The sequence below is a fragment of the Lissotriton vulgaris genome, chromosome 4_1 (genome assembly GCF_964263255.1).
Source record: "Lissotriton vulgaris chromosome 4_1, aLisVul1.2, whole genome shotgun sequence".
Taxonomy (NCBI): domain Eukaryota; kingdom Metazoa; phylum Chordata; class Amphibia; order Caudata; family Salamandridae; genus Lissotriton; species Lissotriton vulgaris.
In genome coordinates, this window is record NC_141691.1 from 1,035,388,547 (window position 1) to 1,035,414,428 (window position 25,882).

Consider the following 25,882-nt stretch of genomic DNA (forward strand, 5'->3'; position numbering starts at 1 on the left):
TGGTCCACTTCTTCTCGGCGAGGTCCGTCTTTGGACAGGTATATCGATCGAGTCTTCTTTGTTGAGACGTTCTGGCGCCCTTGGTCCCGGACATGGCAAGGCGTGGGTAGTGCTCTGGAGAGGGTCCCTTGGTGAAATGCTAGGTGAAATTGTTTCTTAGGAGGGTCTTTATAAGTTTGCCAGAGTGGTGTGAGGTCTGCCTCGCAACAAGGCAGAGGGCGCTGATGTTGCTACGTTGTAGCAGGCTATGTGACAAAGAGTGGCAATTTGATGTTTGTAAAGTAAAGGTGCAACAGGGGTATTGCTGCAAGAAGGTACTGTGGAACCCCACTCAAGCCGATCTGGGCACGGAGCACGACCCAAACACAGTCCATCCGCTGGCCACTCAGAGTCTTCACCATTCAGGTCCAAGACACAATCAGCGATTTTTTCCACCAGACATCATAGGACTACTGCAATTTTGTCAGACCCTAGGGCCACCTGCGCGCCAAGGAGCAACGGGGGGAGCAGGTTGGTATACCGATCTTGACCCAAGGTAGTTGAATATACTGAGGCAAAAACAACAGGGAGACCACTCCCCGTGCCCCTGTAATCCACAGCAGGGGCACCCAGCTAAGGCACACTTACTCCCCACCTGCTCCAAAGGATGCCACAGTCAATAATGTCGAATCCACCAAGGCCCAGATTTATAATGGTAGCTCCAACCGCAAGCCCGCACAGTTTATATGTAGAATAACACAGATCTGATGCATTCAGTAGGGCCACGCGAGTCCCCTTCCGTTTGCTCCACAGTGGGCGCACAGGCAGGTATCTTCGCGCTCAGCCCCCAAAATAATGGCCACTTCCAGCCTCAATCCACATCTGTGCAGGGGGAGGTTGGGACCATTTATATGCAGGCACCATCATGCCCAATCCAGCATCTGCGAGGGCAAAGCCAGTCACATATTAACTTCTGGCATAGCGCCGTCACAAGCTTGTCCCGCTACCTCAAACAGTAATCAGGTCACCACAGACGGGCCACGAGGACCTCTCATTCACCTCTGGCAGCTGGCCCCTGCCTCAGATCGGACACGCGAATCTTTGGGCTGACACAGTCACACTCTATTAGGCGTTGTGACGCTTCAGCCCTTGGTCCGCTGGTTTACCTCACAGTTGAAGGGGGGGCTCACTGATGACTCTGGAGCCCAGGGAGGCCGTCGGGCGGGCCGCAGGGCCCAACACTCATTTGCCGTATCCGGCCCGGGTCTATGCTCCGGAATGGAAGATACAGTGTTGTCTCACCCCTGCGCACTCTGAGGCCACCGTTCCCCTCACCGGTGCAATGATGCAGATTCCCACAGTCTCGAGGGGGTCGCGGTCGATTCCGGACCTCCGTGTGCTCCGCACTCTGTACCCCCGGGGGTGGGGGGGGGGGTCAAGCCAGCCACCTCGCCTCACCAGCCAGCAACCACAGTACTCGAGGCCCTGGTTCCACCAGGCACACACCCAGAGGCGCCACTCAATACATCTCCTGCCCACCGTCACCAATGTACTTCAGGGGGGTCTCGCTTATGCTCCCAGTAGAGATTTTACTTCATTTGGCTGGATAATTATATTGGATTATTGTGGTAGGGCTGGGGGGTCACGGAGCAGCCCTAAGTTGTGGCCATGTTGGTTTGCTGCTAAGCCATGCCTTATTATTTATCCTCTATCTTTTTATTTTTTATTTATTTTTTTAAAACCTTTATTTGTGAAATGCACAGTACACAGCGTCTGCCTACAACCCCTCGGGGCCGGCCGCTATGACACATGACGAAAGGATAAAAAGGAAATAAGGGGACAGTATGCCGTTAAAGCAATCTCTGAGCGTACATTATCGTGTGGAACATAGAACCATATCAAAAGGATAAAAAAGGTTTAATTTTATGATTTTGTCGAAGAAAAACAACAACACACAAATACAGGGTATCATACTGGCAAGGGTCATAGGAGGGGGGGAAAGGGAAAAGGGAATAAGTAAATAAAGGAACGCATCTGGCAAGGGGGTGCGAGCATGAAGGAGAAAAAACACAGATAATGCGAAAAACAGGAAACGGAACGTCAATCATGGGGAGGAGGGGAGAGGAGCCTCGTAGCCAAGTGGAGGGGAGCAAATATCTCCGCGGTATGAATTCCACTGAGACCAGACCCTGGACCATTTCTTGGGATGCCCCCGTGCCTCATACACTGTTTTTTCTCGAAACATGCACCAGTCCATGTTCTCCTTCCAGGCACTGAGCAGCGGTGGTCTGGCGGAGCCCCAGAGCTGAGCTATATCCCTCTTCGCAACCATGTTGCCCAGAGTGACCCAAAACGTCTGAGCAGCATTACAGTCCGAAGGCTCCCACACATTAAGCAGGCAACGTCGTGCTTCGGGAAGGAGATGGACTCCAGTAACACATCCCATAACATCATGCACTCTAGACCAGAAGGCCGAGACCATCGGGCATTCCCACAAAACATGGAGAAAAGTACCATCCATACCGCACCCACACCTGCATCGTCCATCCAATACTAATCCCATTCGCACCAGACGCATACCAGTCACATACACACGGTGGAGGATCTTCAGCTGGACAAAACGAAGTCGAGCCGGAATAGCCACCTCCTTCGGGGAGGACACAGCGGATTGCCAGTCCTCGTCGTCTAGTTCAAGCCCGTCAGCTGTCCAAGAAGCACGAAGTTTCTCCAGCTGGTCAGCCCTGTTGTTAATGAGCTTCTTGTATATTAAGGAAATCGTGCTATCGGGGACAGGGCCGTCTAGGACACGGTCCTCCAAGGGGGAGGATTGCGGAATATCAGTACCGGGGGGAAAGACGGAGGACAAGGCATGTCGAACCTGCATATATCGAAAGTGCTCCTTGTCATCGAGCCGGTATTCCAGTTTCAGGACTGCAAAGGACTTCACAGCGCCCCGTGCCCAAAGATCCTCCACCTTACTTATCCCAATCATGTCCCACTTATCAAACCCTTTCGTCTTCCAAAGGTTGCCCAATCGATCCGAATCATACAGTGGCGTCATACGCGTCAGCCCGTAGCCACAGTTGATCCCTCCAGGCCCGCAATGCACACTTCGTAGGACCCTTAAGGAGACGGATTGGTGACTTCGAGTACAAAGCCCTATTAAAGTTGCCACCGGGCAATAAAATTTTATCCAAGGCAAAGGCGGGAGCGGGTTCCGATGAGTAGGTCGCATGATTAATAGCGCTCAGGTGTGAGCCCAATAATAGCGTCTAATATCTGGCAAAGCAATACCACCATCGTACCAGGAAAGGGTGAGCTTGGACAACGCAATACGGGCACGACCATCCCAAAGTAGTTGTCGCTGTAAACTCTCGACCTCGCGAAAGTAGCGAGCAGGGACTGGGTCAAAGAAATTCTGCAAGGCGTAGAGAAATCGGGGGAGCGACATCATTTTAAAAAGCGCCGCTCGGCCCAATGGGGATAAGGGCAATTCACGCCACCGTCTCACATCTTGTTTGAGTCGGCGGAGCGGAGCGTACAAGTTTCGCTCATAGCGGACTGAAGAAACCGTAGAGACATAGATCCCCAAATATTTGAAGCCATCTGCAGCCACCAAAATTGGGAACCTGCGAGGCAGGGGCGGCAGAACCCCAGCTATGACATAAACACAGGACTTGGTCCAGTTGATGACCAATCCAGAGTTCTTACCGAAGGATGTAAGAACGTCGAAGAGGACGTTCAAGGACTTTTGAGGGGAAGTGAAATAAAGAAGGATATCATCGGCATACAATGAGACGCGATCCTCTAGATCTGGCGCCCACCGGATCCCCTTAATCGAGGGTTCCCACCGAAGCCACGCCGCAAGGGTTTCAAGCGCCAGCGTGAATAGGAGCGGGGAAAGCGGACAGCCCTGACGGGTGCCGCGGCCTAATGGGAAGGGGTCAGAGCATCTGCCATTTACCACAACCTGAGCCAGTGGTTGTTCATAGAGGAGCTTGACCCAGGCAATAAAGTTAGGACCAAAGCCAAACGTGGAGAGGGCCGTCCATAGATAGGGCCATTCGATGGTGTCGAAAGCCATAGTAGCGTCTAGGGAGGCCACCACCGCCGGCTCCGTGAGAGTTGCAGCTCTCGCGAGAACACCATGAAGCCTACGCAGGTTAAGGGCCGTGTTTCTGTGCGGTATGAAACCGGATTGATCCGGATGGATCAAGTCACAAATCACCTTCAACAACCGATTGGCCAGAACCTTGGCCAGGATTTTAGGTTCCGCGTTTAGCAGGGAAATGGGGCGGTAGGAGGTGCAGTGGTCACGAGGCTTGCCATCCTTATAAATGACCACTATAGCAGCTAGGCGCTGCTCAAGTGGAAGGATTCCAGCCTCGGACGCATCGAGAAACATATTGCGCAGATGGGCGGCCATCTTGTCCGGGCAAAGTTTGTAAAGTTCGATGGGCAAACCATTCGGGCCCATCGCCTTACCCGAGCGTAAAGATCGGATAGCAAGGGCAATCTCATCCACCGTAAAGGGAGCCTCCAGAGCAAGGCCCTCTTCTTCCGAGACAAAAGGAAGAGCTATATCACGCAACAACAGCCTGGAATCAGCCTCATCACGATCACTCACCGGGGTATAAACCTTCCGGAAGTGGTCAACAAAGCAATCAACAATCTCACCGGGGTCGGACACACTCTCACCAGATTCGCGAACAATAACAGGCACAACACGACTCGCTCTTTCAGCCTTATCCAGCCATGCCAGGACTGGAGTTTGCTGGCCTTGTCACCCACATCATATAGCCGGCCCAATTGATTCGCTCGCATCAACTTAGCAGCATCGGTAACACAAGCCTTGTCATCTGCCTGTTTCAGTTCCAGAGTGTGTAACAGCGCAGGCGTGTCGTCCCCACCCAGCTCACTTTCAATCGCCGTGATTTCAGTCTCAAGGGCCAGAACGGCCTCCCTCTTAGCCCTCCGCTCAGCAGCAATGAGAGATAGTGCAGAACCCCGAATAACCGTTTTAAAGGCCTCCCAGAGAACCGTAGGGGAGGTGACCGAGCCCACATTTTCATCAAAATAACAGTCAATAGCCTTCACCATATCTGAGCGGAGCCGGGGGTTCCGGAAGTGCCAGGGAGGAACAGGGGGAATCCTGTTACCAAGCAGACCACCCACAGAAATCTTAATCATCAAGGGGGAATGGTCCGAGATACCCCGGGGAAGATGACGAACCTCCCGGACCGAGGATAGAGTAGAAGCCAGCATAAAGAAATAATCTATACGAGAGAGGCTGCCATGTGCACCAGAGTGCAAGGTATACTGCATCAGGGCAGGGTGTAGCGAACGCCAAACATCCACCAGACCAAAAGTATCAGCCATCTCATAGAGCCACATCTGGGATTGCGGCAAAACTCTAGGGGGCAGCCGATCACATTCGCCAGACATGACAGAGTTAAAGTCTCCGCCTATGATCAACAGACCATCAGGGAGACCAAGAAGAGTCTTGCCAAGATCAGCGTAGGTGGTAGCCTGCAGCCCCGGGGGAATATACACAACCACTAATACAATTGGCTTACCCTCCCAGCTCCCGGAGACAGCAGCATACCGCCCCCGATCATCCAGTATAACATCATCAATCGCAAGGGCTATGGAGGATTTCACCATTATACCCACTCCCCTGGACCCGGTGGTGAAACCAGCGTGGGCGACCAGTCGATAGCCCCGACGGTCAAGAGCCTTACAGGCATTACCGATCAAGTGCGTCTCTTGAAGGAACACAACATCAGGGGCATGGCGCCTCAGAAACTGTAACACAATGCCACGTTTAATTCTGTCACCCAAACCGTTGACGTTCCAAGAAAGAACCTGCATCTCACCCCCCCCATCCCAGAAAAGGCGACCCGATCCAACCCCCCCCACAACCAAGAATCCAGAATATTTGCAATCAGTGACATACCATGAAAAAGGGAAAATAACAAAAAACATGAAACACAACTAAGTCCCCCAAAACCACCCCCCAACCAAGAACCCGTTACAACGCCCCCCACCCTGCAACACCTGCTAACTAAAAAGCCACCCCAAACTGCAGTGTGCCTGTCGCCCCATCTGATCTACACAAAGAACCCCCCGAGGAGGAAGGGAGAAATCACCCGCACCCGCACCACCACGGGCATAATCATAAAGCATACAATAAATTTACTCTGTAGAGTTCATAGTCTCAAGTCGGACCTCCGGGGGCCCACGTTACTCCTGGGCCGTTGCACCACCTTCCGCACCACCAGGGCCTCCGCTCTCAGTGTCATCGTTCGGCAACGAGTCCAACCAGTCACTAGCACGGTCCGGCTGGTCAAAAAAATAAGCTCGTTCTCTGAACTCAATCCGCAAGCGAACTGGAAACAACATGGCGTATTTCAGTCCCCGATCTCTCAGACGACGCTTCACTCCGAGGAACCCAGATCGTTGTCGTTGCACTTGGGGAGTGAAATCAGGATAGATAGAGACAGAGTTATTATCGTACTTCAACGGGCCGTGTTTACGAGCGGCCTGTAGGATAGCGTCTCTGTCCCGATAGTGAAACAGTCTAGCGATGATAGGCCTCGGCGGGCCCCCTGGCTTCACCTGACCCCCTGGAAAGCGATAGGCGCGCTCTACGGCAAAGAATTTGCTGAGTCCTGCAGGAGCGAGTTTAGCGACAATAAGTTCCTCGACCAGTAGATCGATCGAGGCAGCACCATTGTTTTCCGGCACTCCAACCAAGCGTATGTTGTTCCGCCTGGCCCTATTATCGTAGTCTTCCATGCGTTTAAGCAATAGGTCATGTGAGGAACGCAGATTTCCTATCTCGGATTGCGCCTCCGCCATGTCCGTTACCAAACTCGATGCCTTTAAGTCCAATGCCTTCACCCTCTCGTTCGTCTTGGCCAGGTCGGCTCGAATAAGAGTAACATCCACCGCCACCGTGTCTATCTTGGACACGATGGCTTCGTATTGATGACTCATATCGGCCTTGAGTCCAGAGATGGCGGCCAAAAGGTCTTGAAGTGACACTTCAGAGGAAGACGACATGTCGGTCCTCGGGTCTTCCAAGCCAACACTGGTGACACCAGGGGAGCCTCTCGGCTGGGTGTAGCGCTCGATCATATTGGACTGGATCGACCCCCCCCCCCCGAGTTACAGCCTTCCTGCGTTTCTCCGCCTCAGGTTTTGTCGCCATGTTGCATTCAGCGGTGGCCGGGGACACCCAAGTGCAGCGGGACGATGATAAGTCCAAAAACTCAAAAGTGTAGTTTTAAGAGAGGATGCCACGGGCCTCCTTGCCAGCCCAAAGAAGGAGAGCGTTCACCGTGAGAGTGGCAGGCCAAGACAAAGTAGGAGGTCCCAAGGAGTCAGAGACGAGAGGGCCGGAAACCGAAAGTGAAAGTGGCACACCACCGGTGGGCCAGATGCCAGGCAGCCGTTGTTGTTGCACTACAGCTCGGCCATAATAGGCAGTTGAGACCCCGGTTGCGTCTGGGGTTAGGCCAGAAAGTTGGAGACGATAGAAAAATGGTCCCCAAGGTCCGATTTCGACCAAAAAAGGATCGACAGCATCAGTGAGAGTAGCACTCCAAAAGCCCGTCGAAGTGACCAGGATATATGCAGGATAGATAAAGAAGGGCGGCGCGGGTCTCGGGAGCTCTCTGCTCACGCGACCATCTTGGATGCCCGCGTAGCTCCTCCTATCCTCTTTCTTAGTTATGAATCTTTATTTAGTTAGTTAGGGATTGACAAAATAAATATCAGATTTTCTAAAACTATCACCTAAATAAATGACACTTATAATCACAAACTCTTTTTAGAGTTTAAAATGCTTTATCCAAATAAATGTGACTGCTCATCAAGTACAATACAACTCGAATCATAGGTCATCACATAAGAGAAACATTAGCAAAATAACATCAATAGTACATCTCAAATGTCAGTGCAATGAGTAGGTGGACGTATAGACAAAAGAATAAAAATATTTGCAAATAGATTTATGCAAATTCTGAATATCATACTAACCAATCTTGCAAGGTTTCTAGAAATCAGAAAAACTATCCTCTGGCCATGAGAGTAAGCTGAGCACGTCAAGAAGAGTTGAGGATCAAAGTCAAAGAGTCATGATTAGCAGAACAACAGCCAGCTTATAGAATTAGGAAACATCAACACAGCTCTCTCCTCTCGCAAAGTACAAAAATCCACCCTAGCCCCCACCCTCTTACCACTAATAGTGATCCCCTAGATTCACTTATGGTCCAACCCTCATTGTATCATCTCTCATGGAATTATTCAATTTCATTGGTCCAAAACAAGGGGTGTTCAATCACACCACACTCAACATGCCTAACTTTTCGAATGTCTCATTGTTTTAGCTTCGCACATTGTAATCAGCTTTCAACAGAGGAAACTCTAATATCAAGCTTCTCTTGTTTGTACGCCTCTCCATCTCACTCATGTATTAACTTGTAGTACAAACGTCATGTTTCACTCGGCAAGGGAGTTCCATTTATTTGTCTTATTCCCTCTGCGCAACCTTGGCCATCATCCGGAACGTGCAAAGGACAGATCAGAGTTTTTCTCCCTTCTACATTTATAATAAGCCATGTTAATGACACTTTTAGGAAAAACAAACACAAATGTTACTTATGTTTAATTGTTTTATTGTTGCCACTGAAGATATCAAAAAACAATTTCTGAGTTGGTGTTAACATTCCCCCTTGTCAGGTGCATTGCATTGTTTCTTGAAACAAAATAAACTAGTATAAAACAACGAACCCCCCGTCCACATAACTCCGACCTCCCTCTTCCCTCCCACCCCCTGGCTGCCTGCTTATTCTGGATCCAAAGGAAATTCAAGTGTCATCAGTTGTATTTGAGTCACTGGGTAGTTCGTTGGTTGTGAGGTGCCCATTAGTCTCAACACTCGAAGATAGAGGGGACAAGTGATTTCAGAGAATTCTTGTGATAGACGAGCAAAGAACGGCCTCCATATTTCCCGAATTGTATCCTCCCCAGGACGCAATGCATAGGATAGGCACTTCATGACTAGTAGACTCCAGACCCTATGCAGCGAGTCCAGTCTATGTGGTATTCTATCAGTGCTCCAACATGCTACTATTGCTTGATGGGCCGCTCTGAGTGCTAGTGCAATTTGTTTACCTGGTGGGGATCGGAGTGGGTAGGTACGTGGATTTGTGTGCCACAAAACAATGCATGATGGAAATCTAGGTAACTGAGTTGAGAAATGTGTGTTAACTTCCATGAGGACCCTCTCTCAGAATTGTGAAAACTTCAAACAATCTCACAGTAAATGTGTAAGAGTGCCATTCTCGGTATGGGATCTCCATAATTTCCTGTCTTGCATGGGATCTACCTGGTGTAAACAAGCTGGGGTCTGGTACCAGTACTTGGCTATTTTCACTGCCGTTTCTGTGCTTGCTGTGTTAGGTGATGTGTGCCTAGCCCTGTGGTAGATATCCCCATTCTTTTAAAGACAGCTCTCTGCCCAACTCTCGTTCCCATCTCTGTTGGGATGCAGAAATGCCCCCGACCCTGGGCCTAGTAGCATTTTGTGTAGATCTGATACTAGTCATTTGTCCGAGGTTCTGCTGAAGAGACACTTTGTGTACGCAGAGAGATGACGTTGTGCAGCTTCTCTGGTTCCATGACTCAAAACCCAGTGCCTGACTTGGGTATATTGAAATCGTTCTATTTCTGTAAGTATCCCCTCTGCCCTCAGGGAGCTAAACTGAATGATCCCGTCCACATCGAAAAGGTGGCCTATGGATCTGCACCACTCCTGCTGCCAAGGCTCAAATTCTGTTGTTGCATTCCATGTGTCAATATGGGTAAGGGGGAATGGCTACTTTGTGAGCCCCTTCTTCTATCCCACCACATCCCATACCCTGAGGGTAGGAGCCTTGACAGCCAATAGGTAAAGACTAGGTGCACAGCTCATTTTGTCGAGGAAGGGAACTTTCCACTGGGAAGTACTCGCCAGAGCTCTGTCCATAAATAGCCATGTCTTTTGTGATTCTGTCCTTGACCACATGACCAAGAATTGCAGTTGCGGAGCCTGAAAATAGGTGGCTATGGATGGTATCCCAAGACCCTCCTCCATGGGTCCCTAATACTAAGCTCCCTCCACAGTCGGGGCTTTTTATGTACCCACACAAAGGAGTGGAATGCCTTCTGGAGTTCCTGTATCACCCCAGGTGGGGGCCAAAGTGGCAAAGTTAAAAATATATATAGTATCTTAGAAAGGGCAGTCATTTTCATTGCTGCAGCTCGCCCCAGCCACGAAAGCTCATGAGGATGCCACCGAGCTAGGTCTGCCATAATGTAACTCACTAAGGTGCCATAATTAATCTTCAGGGTCTCAGGTATGGTTGGAGCCAATTGGATCCCTAAGTATGTTATGTCTTGCCTCCATGCAATGGAAAAAGTATGAGACAGATAAGCCTGAGTTTCTGGGGTGACCGAGAGGCTTAATGCCTGTGATTTGGAAATGTTAATGCAGAAGCCGGACATCTGACTAAACTGCTCAATTACTTCTAGAAAGGGGGAAGTGTCCTCTTCGGATCATCCAGAGAGGCGATAAAGTAATCTGCGTGGAGGGTAATGCTATGGTCTTTCCCCTCTCTGCCGGATTATCGCGGATGCATTGGACAAACTGTTCCATGTACTAGGTAAATATTAACGGGGAGAGGGGACACCCCTGCCTTGTACCTCTCTGGATTGGGAAAGTTCTCGACGACCCGCCATTGACCCTAACCAAGGCTGTGGATAACTCATTCCCACTTAGTACCCATGAGCAGACCCCACCTCCCAACCCAAAGTGTCTAAGCAGTGCTGTAAGGTACGGCCAGTGCACTCTGTCAAATGCCTTCTCGGCATCGATTGCCAACAGCATCCATTCCTGTTGCGTACGTGGGGCCTTGTCGATCAAATGAAAGAGGCATTTGGTGTTGTCGGAGTATTGTTGCTTGGGGACAATGCCCGACTGGTCCAACTCGATTAAACCTGGCATGAGTAGGGCTAGGCAGGTCACCAGAATCCCAGTGAGTAGCTTAGTGTCCACATTTAACAAGGAAATTAGCCTATTAGACCCACATGCCATTTTGTCCTTACCCGGTTTCGGAATTACAGTGATGGAGGCCTGAAGCATTGAAGGTGGAAGTGTGGCCACACTTACCACTGCGTTAGAAACCTTGGTTAAGAGAGGAGCCAGGACTGTGCTATGTTTTATAGAATAATGTTGAAACCCCATCAGGTCCCAGGGACTTATTAGGTTTCGGCTTGGAGATAGCCATTATTGCCTCTTCTATTTCAATCAGACGGGCCTGAGTGGCTGCCTGTTCAGCTGTTATTTTAGCAGTGGTAGTGGTTCCCAAATAGGAGTCTATGAAATGGGATGGTACATATTGTGCGGTGTAAATCCCTATAGAAGGTACCAAACCTGTTTGCAAAGTCTACGTCATTGGTGACCGACGCCTCTCAATCCATCCTCAACTCCCCACTGTGTTAGCATGCCACTGTGCCCTCAACTTGGAGGCCAGAAGTGATCCGCATCTGTTTCCCCCCAACTAGTAAGCGTGTTTAAGCCGCAAGAGAGGTCTAAGCTTTCTAAGTGTTTCCTTGTGACTTCCAGTTGTCTCCACACTTGGGGTGCTGCAGTGTGATGGTGTATGCGCTTTAATTCCCTGACTCTAGTCTGAAATTCCTCCCGCTACTCCCATCTGATATTATTTTCTGCCGCTGAGAGGCCTATCAGGACACCCTGATAACAGCCTTTAAAGCATCCCAGACAATGGAAGGGGTCCCATCTGGGTGGTCATTAAACTTCAGATAGTCTGCAATGGCTTTCCAAACTTGCTGCACTGTGCAGTGTTTCTGGGTGACAGAGCATTGATTCCCGGAGCCGCCAGACCCCAGGAGGTCTCAGGGTGGGGGGAAGGACAGGTCCACCTGTACAGCCACATGATCCGATAATGATCGTGGCTCTATGGTTATCTCCTTCACCACCTGTTGTGTCTCCCTAGAGCCTTGAAAGTGATCCAGCCTTGTGTAATTTTTGTGTGCGTATGAATAGAAAGTATAGTCCCTTGTCAAGGGGTGGGCCTTGTGCCACAGATCACAAATGTCCACATCTCTCAACCACTGGGCTCCCCCACGCTAATCAACCCCACTGCACCCTGTCCCTGTGCTGACCGATCTATAGCATTGTCCAATAATATATTTAAGTCTCCTCCCACTAATATACAGCTGCTTTGAGCTTCTATCACTCCCTGCATGGCCTTAACAAGAAAGCGTTCCTGCCTCTCATTCAGAGCATAGAGTGACCCAATGAGGACGGTGTCTGTACCCAAGTGAATGTGGTATCCAAGAAGACGACAGTTAATTTCTACACTGTCCTGTCAACCTTCACCTGGAAGAACCTAGAAAACAGTATGGCTACCTCTGCAGTCTTTTTAGCTAGGGAGGAAAAGAACTGTTGATGGAAAGCTCCACTCTTTAGCCTTTGCCAATCTCCCCACAAGAGATGTGTTTCCTGTAGAAGGCATACCTCTGCACAAGTTTTTTCTAAATAGGAGAGGATTGCCTTCCGCTTGGTGGAGTTGTTCAGCCATTTAACTGTGAGTGTGACCACCCATAAGGTTTGTGGATCCCCCATGGTAAGTATATTGTATCCTGTGGCCATCCAACTCCGCTGTGTTGAGCCACCCCGGCATCCCCTCCCCCCCAACAATGCGGGTAGATGGATTTGTTGATCGTGAGACAATGCAGCGAGCAGGCACCCAGAACTTAACCCCAAAACTAACCCCATAATAAACCAAAGTCTCAGGGTTCGGAACAGTGTCAGAATGATCGTCCCTACCCAATAGTATAGTTGCACACTTGGGGACATTGTGGACTCTCTAGAGGTCACCCCTCCGCCCCTAGCACCCTCCCACCATGTTATCTAAATGCTCAGTTGCCTCATGCCGGATCAGAATTGTTTGTGTCGTCCAAGAGTTTTTCCAGCAGTGCTTTCCATTCCGATGCAATGGTGGCCAGGTCCCCCCACCACTCATAGGCACCTTCTGCCATCGCTCCCTGGTGTTCCGTCTCTGACAGTCGAAAAGGGCTCCCTCCTGGGAATCCTCATGCATTTTGATATTAAGGAGCTCAGCTGCTGCCGTGAAGGTGCGAATCTGTTGGAGTTGACCTTGCCGTTTAAAAATTAAGTGGAAGGGTTGGCCCCAGGAGTAGGGGGCCTTTTGATCTTGTAGAAAGCGTGTATGGGCCGGAATTCACTATGCTTCACCAATGTCGAGACTGCAAGATTTATTTTTGAGATATGTAGAGCACTCAAATACCCGTAGGTGTCTCGGCGATATGGACAGTGGCACGGAATGTGCTGCTGAAGTTATTGATTAAACAGCCAGGAATTTAAAATTTTCCTGGAAGTTAACAAGGATTGGCATGATCTAATCTCTAGTGAGAGAGAATTCCAGAGTCTAGCGGTGGCGACGATAAAACGTTTATCACCCCATGAAGCAGTTTTAGTGCGTGGTACCTTCAGCAGATATGTAGTTGCTGAACGCAGTGCCCTGTTGGGAGTATAGGTAGCTAGCTCTTTTATCAGAAAATGTGGTCCAGTATTGCGGGTGGCCCTGAAGGCGATGCACAGTGCCTTGAATTTTATGCGGTTCTTCACCGGGAGCCAGTGATACTTTCTGATAACATGGGAAATGGGCTTGAACTTAGGAGTGCCTGATAGCATTCTGGCCGCTGCATTCTGGACAGATTGTAGATTGTGGGTGACCTTGGTTTGAGCATTCACAAATAGCCCATGACAGTAGTCTATGGAGGACATGACTAAAGTACTGACCAGAGATTTTCCGGCGTTTAGCAGAAGGAATGGTAAAATCTTATTTATCATTCGTAGTTTGTGAAAAGAAGCCGAGACCACCGAGTTGGCGTGCGGTGCGAAGGTCAGTCTGTCGTCGAATGTGACGCTAGATTCCTGACCTTAGTGACTAGGATCGGGGGGCCCAATGAGGAGGGCCACCAGGACTGAGACCAGCTAGGGGGTAGTTTGCCAAATGTCATCACCTCTGTTTTATCGGAGTTCAGCTTGAGGCAGTTGCTGGCCATCCAACTACTGATGGTCAGCATGCCCTCTTGGAAGTTGGCAACTACCTGTTCTCCATTGTTGTTTATTGCCAGCACCATGTAAGGATCTCACCATTGTTTCTGCATGAGCGTCCAGGAGCCGAAGACAGGTCCCACCAACACCACCGCGACTACCAAACTCTAGATCACAGGGGTGCTTGAGGGGAAGAAGGGAAACTAAACAAGGAAAGATTTGGGGAAGAAATCCTTGGAGCAATACCCTCTACTGGCTGGTGTAGCGATACCTTCCACTGGCTGGTGTATAGATTGGCACGAACTGTTAGGGAAGGAACATTTTACAATACAGTAGAGAGGTGTGTGCACCTGAACTATGTGTTGGAGGTATAGTTACCTAAATGTCTTCTCCTTATGCCCCATCAAATGGTAGATGTGAAGGTTATTTAGCTTCCTATGCCCAGTCAGGGGTAATGTGAACATTGTTAATCTTCCCTACAAACAATAAGGAAAAGAAAGAAAAAAGACTTTGAGAATGTCTAATGTGTTATGACTCGCTATTCCCCAAATCAAACCCTTGTCTCACCATTTAGTACTGAATGGGCTGTGCATAGAGTCTATTATGGAACCAAGCAGCATTTCTTCAACATATATCATCTAAGAGTCACAAGGAAACAAAAGCTGGTTATAACATGTGTTCTCAATGATATTAATTAAATAAGAAAGAGCAGGGCTGCGTGCTGTTTACCAGTCCTTTAAGGATCTTCCTGCTGGAGAGATGTGCTGTCAAGAACAGGATCGTATGCTCCTCCAGTATTGGGCCAATCGTAAGGAAAATAAATGAGGGAAAAAAGGGGAAGGGCGGAACTCCACACACCAGAAGAAGCCCAAAAGACCAGCAGAACTGCCCAGCCCAGGTCCGGCCACTCGATGGAACAACAAGTCCGGCTGACAGGCGGAACCCAACCAAAAACAGCCCGACTGGCCTCCGGGAGTCAGCAGGAGGAGTCCGGCACACGGGGAGAAATACCGACAATGAGCTCATGAGTTAGCGCTACGGAGATAGCGTAGTGGATGAGCTCTGGGGTCAAAGGGAACGAAGAGTTCAGGGACCAAGAGCCACAGAGAATGAAAAGTCTTCTTCAAAGGTGCTGCGGGGAAACGAAGATGTTCCGAAACAGGAAATGCCGCAAAACGGAAGTGACGGACATCAGCAAAACTAGAACGCAAAGTGCTGTGAGGAGAGGAAGTCAGGCGCTTAAGCATGCCTGACCTCCTAGCGCAGCGCGTTGACGAGCCGCCATCTTGAATACTCCGGGAGCAGTCGTGACACACCAATTGAGTATCGTCGGTATAGGAAGTTAGGCTCATCCCGTGTTCTTTGATAATTCTGGCCAGGTTCGACACATAGATGTTAAAAAGGGTCTAACTTAACGATGAACCTTGCGGAACACCACACGGGAGGGCCAATTGGGCAGAGTGGAAGGAACCAAAATGTACCGACTGGGTGCGGGTAGTAAGAAAAGATGACAGCAGGTCTTGTGCCTTGTGTTGAATGCCCATTCTGGTGACTCTGTCGATCAAGATGGTATGATCAACCATGTCATAGGCTGCCGAGAGGTCCAGCAGAATGAGAACTGCCGTTCCACCCTGATCCAGGATAATCCTGATGCCCTCTGATGCCTTGATAAGCATGGTTTCAGTTCCATGCCCTCTACAGAAACCAGATTGCGTGTCATCTAACAGCTGATGGTCTTCTATGTATTTAGAGAGTTCGGTGTTCATTACCTTTTCTTCGATTTTTGCCGGAAAAGATAGGCTGGCTATAGGCCTGTCGTTTTTAGTATCTACCGGGTCCAGATTTGTTTTTTTTAGAGAGTCTTTAGAATAGTTTTCTTCCAAGCAATGGGATAAATACCTGATGAAAACATGGCATTACAGATGCTAGATAGTACAGGTGCCACCTGTTCTGCCACAGGTATTAAAACAGCCGGCGGACAGGGGTCATTAGCTGAGCCTAATTTAATGGAGGACATTAGATTGATAATCTGGTCCGGTGTGGTGTTTCCAAATTGTACCAAAGTGTGTTCAGTGGTGCTCTTTATCTGAGAATAGTCAGCATGGTTAGTCTGAGATGAGAAAGTTTGGCAGATGTTATTTACTTTTCCGTAAAAGTGATTTGCGGGAGAGTAGCACAGCGACTGAGAAGGGGCTGAGACAGCAAGGGTTGTGTTGCCTGATAAATTGGTGACTACTTGATTCTGGTAGAGACGGATACTGTGACCTCTAAATTGAATGTCTGCTTGGTCACGGGTATTTTGCAAAATAGATTCCTTAAGTTGAAAATGATGTACACAGGTAAGAATGTCCAGTGTCCGAGCTTTCCCTGAGCCCCAGCTCCCCACTCTGTGTGTTCTATTGAGACGGATGGTCATAGTCAGAGGTCCTCCCAACACATGCGTGAACAGGTCAATCACAAAGGCTTCGATATCCTCGCCCTCCGCATTTTTGGGGGCTCCCCTTGTCTGGATATTATTCCTTTGGGAGCGTTTTCCAAATCCTCTGCATGAGCCTGGAGGTCTAGCTGTTGTTCAGAGAGCCTGATAAATGCCTGCTGCAGTTGATTGATCTCCTCATCTCGTGAAGAGCCCTGTTCCTCCACATCATCCACCTCTGCCCAATGTCTGTCACATCCTTACGAACTCCCAGTAAATCACTGGCGAGATCCCATTTTAGTACCTGGATATATTCCTTGAGCCCTGCAAAAAGAGCTCCCAGGTAGGCTCAGGGAACTGGTCCCTCTGGATATTTGTGGGTTGGGAGGAAGCCCTGCTCTGATCTCCTTTAGGCTCACTCTCCTGCAGACCCTCGGTCTTGGTAAATAGGTATTTTATGGAACCTCCTTTCTTCCCTCTGCCAGGCACCATCTTGCCCTGTTCCAGGTCCCACCCCATGCCTCAGGCAAACAGCAATGCTGGCTCTGTCATCCCGGTAGACCGGTGCTGGGTTTTAGGCGTGGTCGTGCCCTCCTCTGTCTGCTGGGCTGTTGGCAGGCTCTAATGCGACCGGTCTGTTCCCGGCACCTCCTTTAACAACTCAAGGGACACTGCTCAGATCCAATAGTTCAAATGCGCCCTGTCTCACTGGCCCACAGGCCACTGTTCCTCTGTGGATCCTTTGTGTCTCTTCCTCCTATCAAGGAGCTCCCCCCACTGTCTCCGCTTGTATCACTCAAATTCCAGTGGGGAGGGGGGGAGAGTGGGCGCAAACCTTCTAATCCTGGGGGCCTTGCGGTGTCCCCGCGTACTCCCCAGGGTACCATACCCTGGGTAGGCTTACCGCATTATGTCCCTCATGTCGATACTCATGACCATGTCCAGGCCAGCCACATGCCCCTTGGGCCAGGTGCTGACTCCTGACGTCAGCCGTGGAATTGTAGTGAGCCCCCAGCAGTGCAATGAAAGGTTGAAGGCCAGAGCAGGGCCCCCTGGGGCCACCAACCTCCACCAGCTCTGCTACTTCTCAGACTCCCTGCTGACCTGCTCTGCAAATCGCCCCTTCCTCCTTTTGTGCCTGATAGCTGTTGCTGACAGAGCAGGGCCTGATATTGTCTATCAAGCCTGACCTGGGCTCTGCACTGGAGTTCACGGTATGCAGCCTTCTGCGCTGGGCCCGCCAGCTGCCTACTGCTACGGAGATAGAATCAGGGCTGTCACCCCGCAGTCTGGTTTCTCTCGCAGTACCAGGACCACCCTCGTCACACGGGTGCCAAGGGGAGCGCAATTCCAACAACTCTCTATGCTGCGTTTCTCCGGAGCTCCGCTAGGCCATGTGAGAAGTTGGCCTGGTATATGATGCTCACTAGTTCTAGTGATCACCTTGTACCATGCCAAGCAACCCTTATGATAATTGGTTGTAAGTCAACCTTATAGACCAGCTATCCTAGTAGCGTGTACAAAGCAGTCTTAGGCTAAACTCTGTAAAGGCATGTGAAGCAAGCTGTTTTACCATACATAATCCCCTTGAATACCAAGTGAAAGGACACCACACAGATGTATATTGAAAATATATATAAATTTATTTACTACAAATATCCCCTATACTCTTTATGAGCACAGAAGCAAATGCGTTAAAACAAAACACAGTTTAAATATACAAAAGTTGCACAATATGGATGAGCCCTAGGGGACACCTAAATCATATACTAAAATAGTGGTATAAGAACCACCTATCTGAAAGGAAGTAGGCCTAGGGCCTAGGGAATCGCTGGAGCTGCTCGGGACTAACAGTGAAGAAATCTGGAAAGGCCCGCAGGACTCGGGTGCAGCGCTTAAAGCGCACGCATGCACCAATGTAATGTCAATGGTGCGTAAAAGTTACAAAGTTACTGTTTAAGAACCTTCCGACTGACCTAGAAGGACAAAACTTTAGACCTAGACACTAGAGGTGTGTACCAGTGCAGGAGCACCGGCGTTGCTGAGTTACCTTACCCACAGGAAGCGGGTGCACAGGTGGAAAGTAGTGTCGGGTTTCGTCAAGCAGGTCGATGGTGCCTGAAGATGAAGATGCTGCAGGCGGGTGGTCGAGGAGATTTCCGGTGGATCCAAGGGTGGATCTGAAGCGGTGAAGACCTGAAAGCAGAGGGGACAATGTTCAAAGTCACTAGCCAGTGACTACCGTGGAACTAGGATGGAACCAGGCGATGTCGGGTGCAAACAGGTGAAGAGGTGAAGATTGTCTCTGCAGCCACGTGGACACGAAGAGGTTAAGGACGTCCTGGCGTTGGTCACAAGCTGTCCCACGGAGGCTCCAGCTGATGGCGGTGTCGGCTTCTTGATCGGAGCAAACAGGCCTTGGCTAATGCAAGCCACGCAGGAATCGATGCAAGCTTCTCACTCGGACCAGCAAGGTCAGAGCGGGTGCTCCTTTTCAGGGGAGCGAGGGCCAGTCTGGAGCATCCAGACCAGTGGTGTTGTTTGTAGGTTTCATTGCCAAGATGGCCGCTAGCCACGTGGCAAGTGGCTGGGATGGCGCGTTGAGTGGCAAAGTGCAAAAAGGCCCCACGCAGATCGTGGAGAGGCTGGGGGGCTGATCTTCGGTGCCAATGCTGCTCGGTGGTGGGGCTTCTCAAACCCCAAAGCACTGCATCAAGGGGGCCTCAGGTGCTGCACAGTCAGCTTCTTGGGGGTCTTTCAAGATGGCCAGTCCCACGTCTCTCGGCGCCTCCACGGGTCTCTTCTTTTCAGGGACTGTGGATCGGGCTCTGAGATGTCTGGGAGTCTGGGTCTCGTTGGGCTCTGGGCTCCGGCTCCGGCAGGAGGCGGCAGCAAAGCAGACGTCAAGTTGCTGGATGGTGCCTGTATTCACAGGGTGGTCACTCCTTGGCCACAAGGGAGATGCTCTTCAGTCTTTTGTGCAGCAGAATGTCGAAGTCCAGTTTTCTTAGTTTCAAGTCGAGTTCAGGATGATCTGAAGTCTTGAAACACAGCTCCTACTCTTATTCCAAATCTGGGGGCCGGATCACCTGCTAGGTCCCTCCTCTGGGTGGTACCAGGAAGGGGGCGGTTACACCCCCTTTCCTTTGTCCAGCTCCGCGCCAGGACTGGGGCTGGAAATCCCCAGCACCAGTTTGGCCTGGCTTATGCACGGGGACACCTTGTGTGCCCCAGGCATGTCTCATTCTATTCAGCCCTGTCCTACCCAATACATAAAATCCTGTCTGGGGTGGTGCTCGCACCTCCCAAGGCAGGAAACCCTATGTCCAAGCCTCCCTCGCTGGAAGGACTCCCAGCAGCAGGAGGTCAGACTTGTGTCTGTGGTGGCAGCATCCATTTTGTGATGCTGAGGCTCGAGTTTAACTTTAACCGGGGTTCAGGTTATGTACATGTCGTGTCCCTCTAGAAGGGTGGAATGCTACTCCCGTCACCAGAACTGGGGAGGGGGTAGTATCCCAATTCGTATGACACCTTACTTGACATGTTTTGATAAAGCCAAACCAAAGTTAATAAGTAACCACGAGGATTATAATGCACTTAAGAGTATATGGTATGGCAATATCCCGGAACAGCTAAGGGAGTTGTTCCTGACAGCTGCAGACGGGCTCAGGTCATGCCAGAGCACCTTCTCACATGAAACCAAGCACTCTGCCTCCAGGATTGCTGAGGCCTTCCATAGGAGTGGCTTATAGGTTAATATGTGTCCAGATAGGGTTAGACATAGGGATACTATATCTAAGTAAGAGGTGATTACACCAACTTACCCCAGCTGAGTGATCAGCCAGTTTTGTCAAATATGGAGGCCAGGCCAGGGGTGGCACAATACATGCTGCAGCCCCTGGTAGGCCTTTGCTACACCTATGCCCTGGGTACCTATGGTACACTGTTACAGGGGCCTATAAGATGAACCAGATCCAATTTGTAATGCACCTAGAGTGCATTGGCATTAATTTAGAGAGAGAACAGCAGGCTGTGGGTCTGATTAGCAGGCCCACAGCCGCATTAAGTCATAAACCAGTGAAGCAAAAAGCAAAAATTTGAGGTGACCATAGGATAGCAGACCCTACTCTCCTACACAACCCCCCCCAAATGCAGGGACATTAGACAAACCTTGACCAGTTGTGTCTTCATGTTCTAAGTGGAAGTACCTGGAGAGACCATCTGCATTACCATGGTCGGTCCCTGGGCGGTGCTCCACTGTAAAGTCCATCTCCTGTAGGGAAATGAACCACCTGAGTAGTTTGGGGTTTTCACCCTTCATCTGATTAAGCCATAAGAGGGGCTTATGGTCGGTCTGAATCTTGAAGTTGTGGTATTGGGTTCTCCAGGCCTACATATTCCGCAAAACCCGCTACACCATAAAACAGACGTTGGGGCGGAAACTGGAAAATGCAAAAGACAAGTTTATTAGGACCCCATGGGGTGGTGGTACATTCCTACAGCACCCTTCGGTAATGCAAGAAGTATCACACCGAACATCGATGTGAGACCTCTTTTATACAGTTTTACAGTAATAAAAAGAGTAGGCGGAACACATTTACTCAGTTTAGGTACACATAAGGTCATTTTTGGAACACAGCCAACTCATGGGAGGGGTTACAATACCACTGGTCAGTTTGGAGAACATTCCTAAGCGATGACTGTCTACTAATACAGAGGGTTTAACTGCGCATGTGCGAGCTTGACCAATACTAAAAATAGCCTGTTGCTGGGCAAGTTTAAGTGGTCAGTGGTACAGAGAAAGGACAAAAGGGCATGCTGACGACGAGGCAATGCGTTCATATTAAATGGACGCCAGTGTTTTCAAAATGGCTTCCAAACACCATAGTCAAGTTAAGGGGAAATTCGTGTAGCAAAGCTTAACGCTACCTCGATCACCGTCAAATTACGACAGACGACCCTTTTAGCGTTTAGCTGAAGCTACCTCATAGTGGACATAATCAGGGTATTCATCATCGATATCAATGGACATAATATTTGCTACTTCTCTATGAATCATTTGTTCATTCTTGACAATAGCTCGTTTGGATGGGATAAAAGCAGAAAGGCACATGGAACATAACATAGGGCCACATTGATACAGAGACATAGAAAGAACAGTATCCCAATTATTACACATAAGATAGTCAGCAACTTCCAACCCAGACACTAAGTAACGTCCAAAACCACCCCGAAAATGTCCAAGTACCATTATCAGGATGTATCTCAGCAGCTATTTTATGCAACTTGGAGATTGCATCATATACAGAGGGTGAATTATCTGGCACGTACACACAGCAACTACTTCCGATAATGCGGCATGCACCCCCACGATCAGCTAATACTACATCTAGAACCATTCGGTTCTGGAGCGTTACAATTCTGGTAATTTGAAGTTCCTCAGTCAAATTCCCTAAAGCAAAAACTGTCTTATTTTTCTGCTATTTAAAGCAGCCCCAACAAATGAGAAAAGACCTAAATTAAAATAGACATACTGCTGCAGAGAAGTATCAGTCTGGTCTATCTCATCGAGAGCTAATGCTCGCTTCACTCTATTCAATATAAAATCATGGTACAAAACAAAGTCATTATGGTACATAGGTGGGGCAATAAACACAGGGGGTAATACAAAGGATACATAACATATTCCTAGCCAGCCTATAGGGAGACGGTGATAACCTTTATTTCCACAGATAAAGTAAGTGTTTTGTGAAGCCACAAAGGTGATACCATTTGGAGTGTCAAAGGTGAGAGTAGTGTTACATTCACTTCTTCCTACTGGGTTTGTACCTTTATTTCGTACACACAAATCAGCTTTCGTATCAATGACGGTGATTACATGCAGGCTGGACATATTTTCATTTCTTTGGTTAGTATAAATTTGTGGTGAAGATACATTATCTGGTCGATATTCTTCCCATTCAAATTTAGTTCCTTCAGCTTGTGGATAACCATCTCGGTCATTAAAGTAGACCTTATTTAGTCGGAAAAGTAGTCCACCTTTTGTCGGCCATCGCAAGGTGAATAAAAGAGTATACCACGCATTACAAGAACCATTGTGAGAGAATGGGAGTGGGATAAGCGGAGTGCCTCCTTTCTTTTGATGTCCAGGCAACATCCCACATACCCAACAGTTTGAAGTGTTCGTCATATTATGGGTGTGATGCAGAATCTGGATGAAACTATTATTCAGATAAGTCTGTCTGTGTCGTTCTTCATGATAAGGCAAAGTAAAATGAAAATGTTCAGATGGAAGTGGGGTAGTTGGCAATAAATGTTCTCTTGCCGGCACCAATAGTTCTACCACCCAAGCTATCACTGCTATCACCACAATTGTTATAACAAAAAGTACTGCGCCAAGAATTCTCTTATTTCGCATTGTAGAAGATGCCATAGTCCAAAGTTCAAAAATGTCTAAAAAAAAGAAAGGCAACTAAAAAATAAAAATATGAGTGCTGAACTCAGAGGTAGCCGTTGGTTTCTTCTCCGAGATTCAAGACGGGTGTCGCTACACTTGGGAGAACTGATCCCCCCCCTTGATATTCCCGGCTTCCCTTTCACAAACCTGGAGCGGTAACTGAACCAGACTCGCACAAAACAACTGCTTCTCTTGGTCGTAGATTGTATCTCTCTCTACCAGAGACAGTGTGGTCCGGGAAGGCTCCCTCCGATTCAGTAGGCATAACAGCTGGGCTCTTCTCCTCGTCCAAGAGATCTCGATAATCAGACAGCACAGTTGGATTCACCAGGTCCGGAGAGACGCGGCGACAATGAGTGGAATGCACCCACCGTTTCTTGTTCGTAACTCGCACAGCCGTACGAGTCGCTAACAGCACTTGCTCGGGTCCACGCCACCTCGGCTCCAAGCTGCTTGTTCTCTCAAAGGACCGGACCATTACATAATCGCCAGGACGAAGATTGTGAGCCTCTCCAATGGAATTGTCGGGAAGCGCTTCTCGCACCTGTTGATGAATGAAAAGTAAATCATTTGTTAAATGTGCCAAATAATCGTTCATCATTATACAAGGCACATCATGTAACAATCGAGGCTTAAGAACTCCCCATATATTCATAGGCCTTCCAAACACCACTTCATAAGGTGTGAGGCCAGTTCGGGACTGGGGCACTGATCTGATAGATAGCAATGCCAGAGGCAGAGCATCCGGCCATTTCAAAGACGTGGATGCCACGATCTTTGCTAGCTTCAATTTCAGAGTAGCGTTATACCTTTCCACAAGACCTGCTGACTGCGGATAAAATACAGCATGAAATTTCTGCTGAATTCCCAATCCCTTCATCACGTATTCCACAATTTTCCCAACAAAATGAGGACCATTATCGCTCCACAAAAATTTACAAACACCATAGCGGGGGAAGTACTCCTTGAGCAGAACCTTAGCTGTTGTCAGCGCTGTATTATCCTTCGTGGGGAAAGCCTCAATCCATTTACTGAAAGCACACACCACCACTAAGACATATTTAAGGTTATTGCAACGCTCAAGCTGGATGTAATCCATTTGTAGTACTTCGAATGGTGCAGTAGGTGGAACAAACCCTCCTTTCGGAGTATACGTCCCTTTAGCAGGATTGTGCTGCAAGCATATCAGACAGGTCTGCACTACTCTTTTGGCCGTATTGGCAATCTCAGGATGCTCCCAGACTCGCGTAAGCAATTTAGTAATTGCGAGAGCTCCAACATGTGCCAATCCATGTGTCATTTGGACCATTGCTTGCAAGTAAGCTGCAGGCAATTTCCATCTTTCCATATCTTTGCTTCTCCAACAACCCTCATCATCCAGCACTCCCTCCGTTGCCCAGGTTGCGAGTTCTGCTTCAGATGCTGATTTTGGAATGTCTAGTATCTCTTCTCTAGCATCATGCCATCTCTCAGCCTGCGATTTCACTACATACATTGGCGAGGCATTTCGTAACATAGCAGTTTCCCTCGCTATGCAATCTGCAAAGGCGTTTCCGTGTCCTACTTTGTCTGTCACTTTCTTATGTGCACTACATTTGATTATCACCACATTCTTTGGACATAGTAACGCATTCAAGAGATCACGCACTAGTTCTCCGTGCATGATGTGCACTCCGTGTTAAGTCAAAAACCCTCGCTCTCTCCAGAGTAGGCCAAAATCATGCGCTACTCCAAAGGCGTACCGGCTATCGGTGTAGATATTCACACATAAACCGGCGCTTAATTCACATGCTCTTGTTAGGGCTATCAATTCCGCCGTTTGGGCCGATTTCTGTGGTATTCGTGCTGCTTCTGCCACTGTCTTAAGTGTCGTGATTGCATATGCTGCGGAAGTTGTACCATCTGGCAGCCTCAAACACGATCCATCAACCCACAGTTCCCCATCCACATTTGGAAGTGGCGTATCCTGTAAGTCGACACAACTCTTTGTTTGTTCTTCAGTCAGGAAAATACAATCATGGTGTTCTTCCTCCTGGCCCTCAGCAACTGTATACGGCAATAAAGTAGCAGGGTTCAGAGTAGCACATCTCTTTAATGTGATATGCGGCGCCAACAGTGTGAGCTCATATCCTGTTAAACGGGCACTCGTAAGGTACTGAGTTTTTGTTTGGTTTAACAGAGCATCTACCGCATGGGGAACTAACACCAATAATTTGTGTGACAAAACTATTCCCTCACTCTGTCGTATGGCCACTGCTGTTGCTGCAACTGCTCGAAAACACCCAGGTAATCCTCGTGCTACGGGATCAAGTATTGCTGAGAAATACGCGCAAGGTCTCTGTTTATCCCCGTGTGCCTGCACTAGGACTGACAATGCACACCCATCCTTCTCGTGTACATACAATGTGAACATCTTCGTATAATCTGGTGTACCTAACACTGGTGCAGAACAAAGGGCTTGTCTCAATTGTTCAAAAGCATTCTGACATTCATCTGCCCATTCAAGGGGCATTGGTGTAGTCTTGGACAATAGTGCTAACAAAGGCTTTATAATATGTGAAAATCCCATTATCCACTGTCTACAAAAAGACGTTAAGCCTATAAAAGCGCGCACATTTCTCTGAGTGCGGGGGACTGGTGTATCTAAAATCGCTTGGATTCGATCATATGTCAATGCACGTCCCTCCTTAGACAAAAGATGACCGAGGTAGGTCACCTTTGGTCTACAATATTGAAGCTTTTTCCTAGAAACCTTGTGATTGTTCTGAGCAAGAAAGGAGAGCAAAGCAAGAGTACTCTCCTCACATTGTTCTTGCGTGTCTACGGCAAGTAGAATGTCATCGACATACTGAATAAGAGCCACTCCAGACTGCAAATC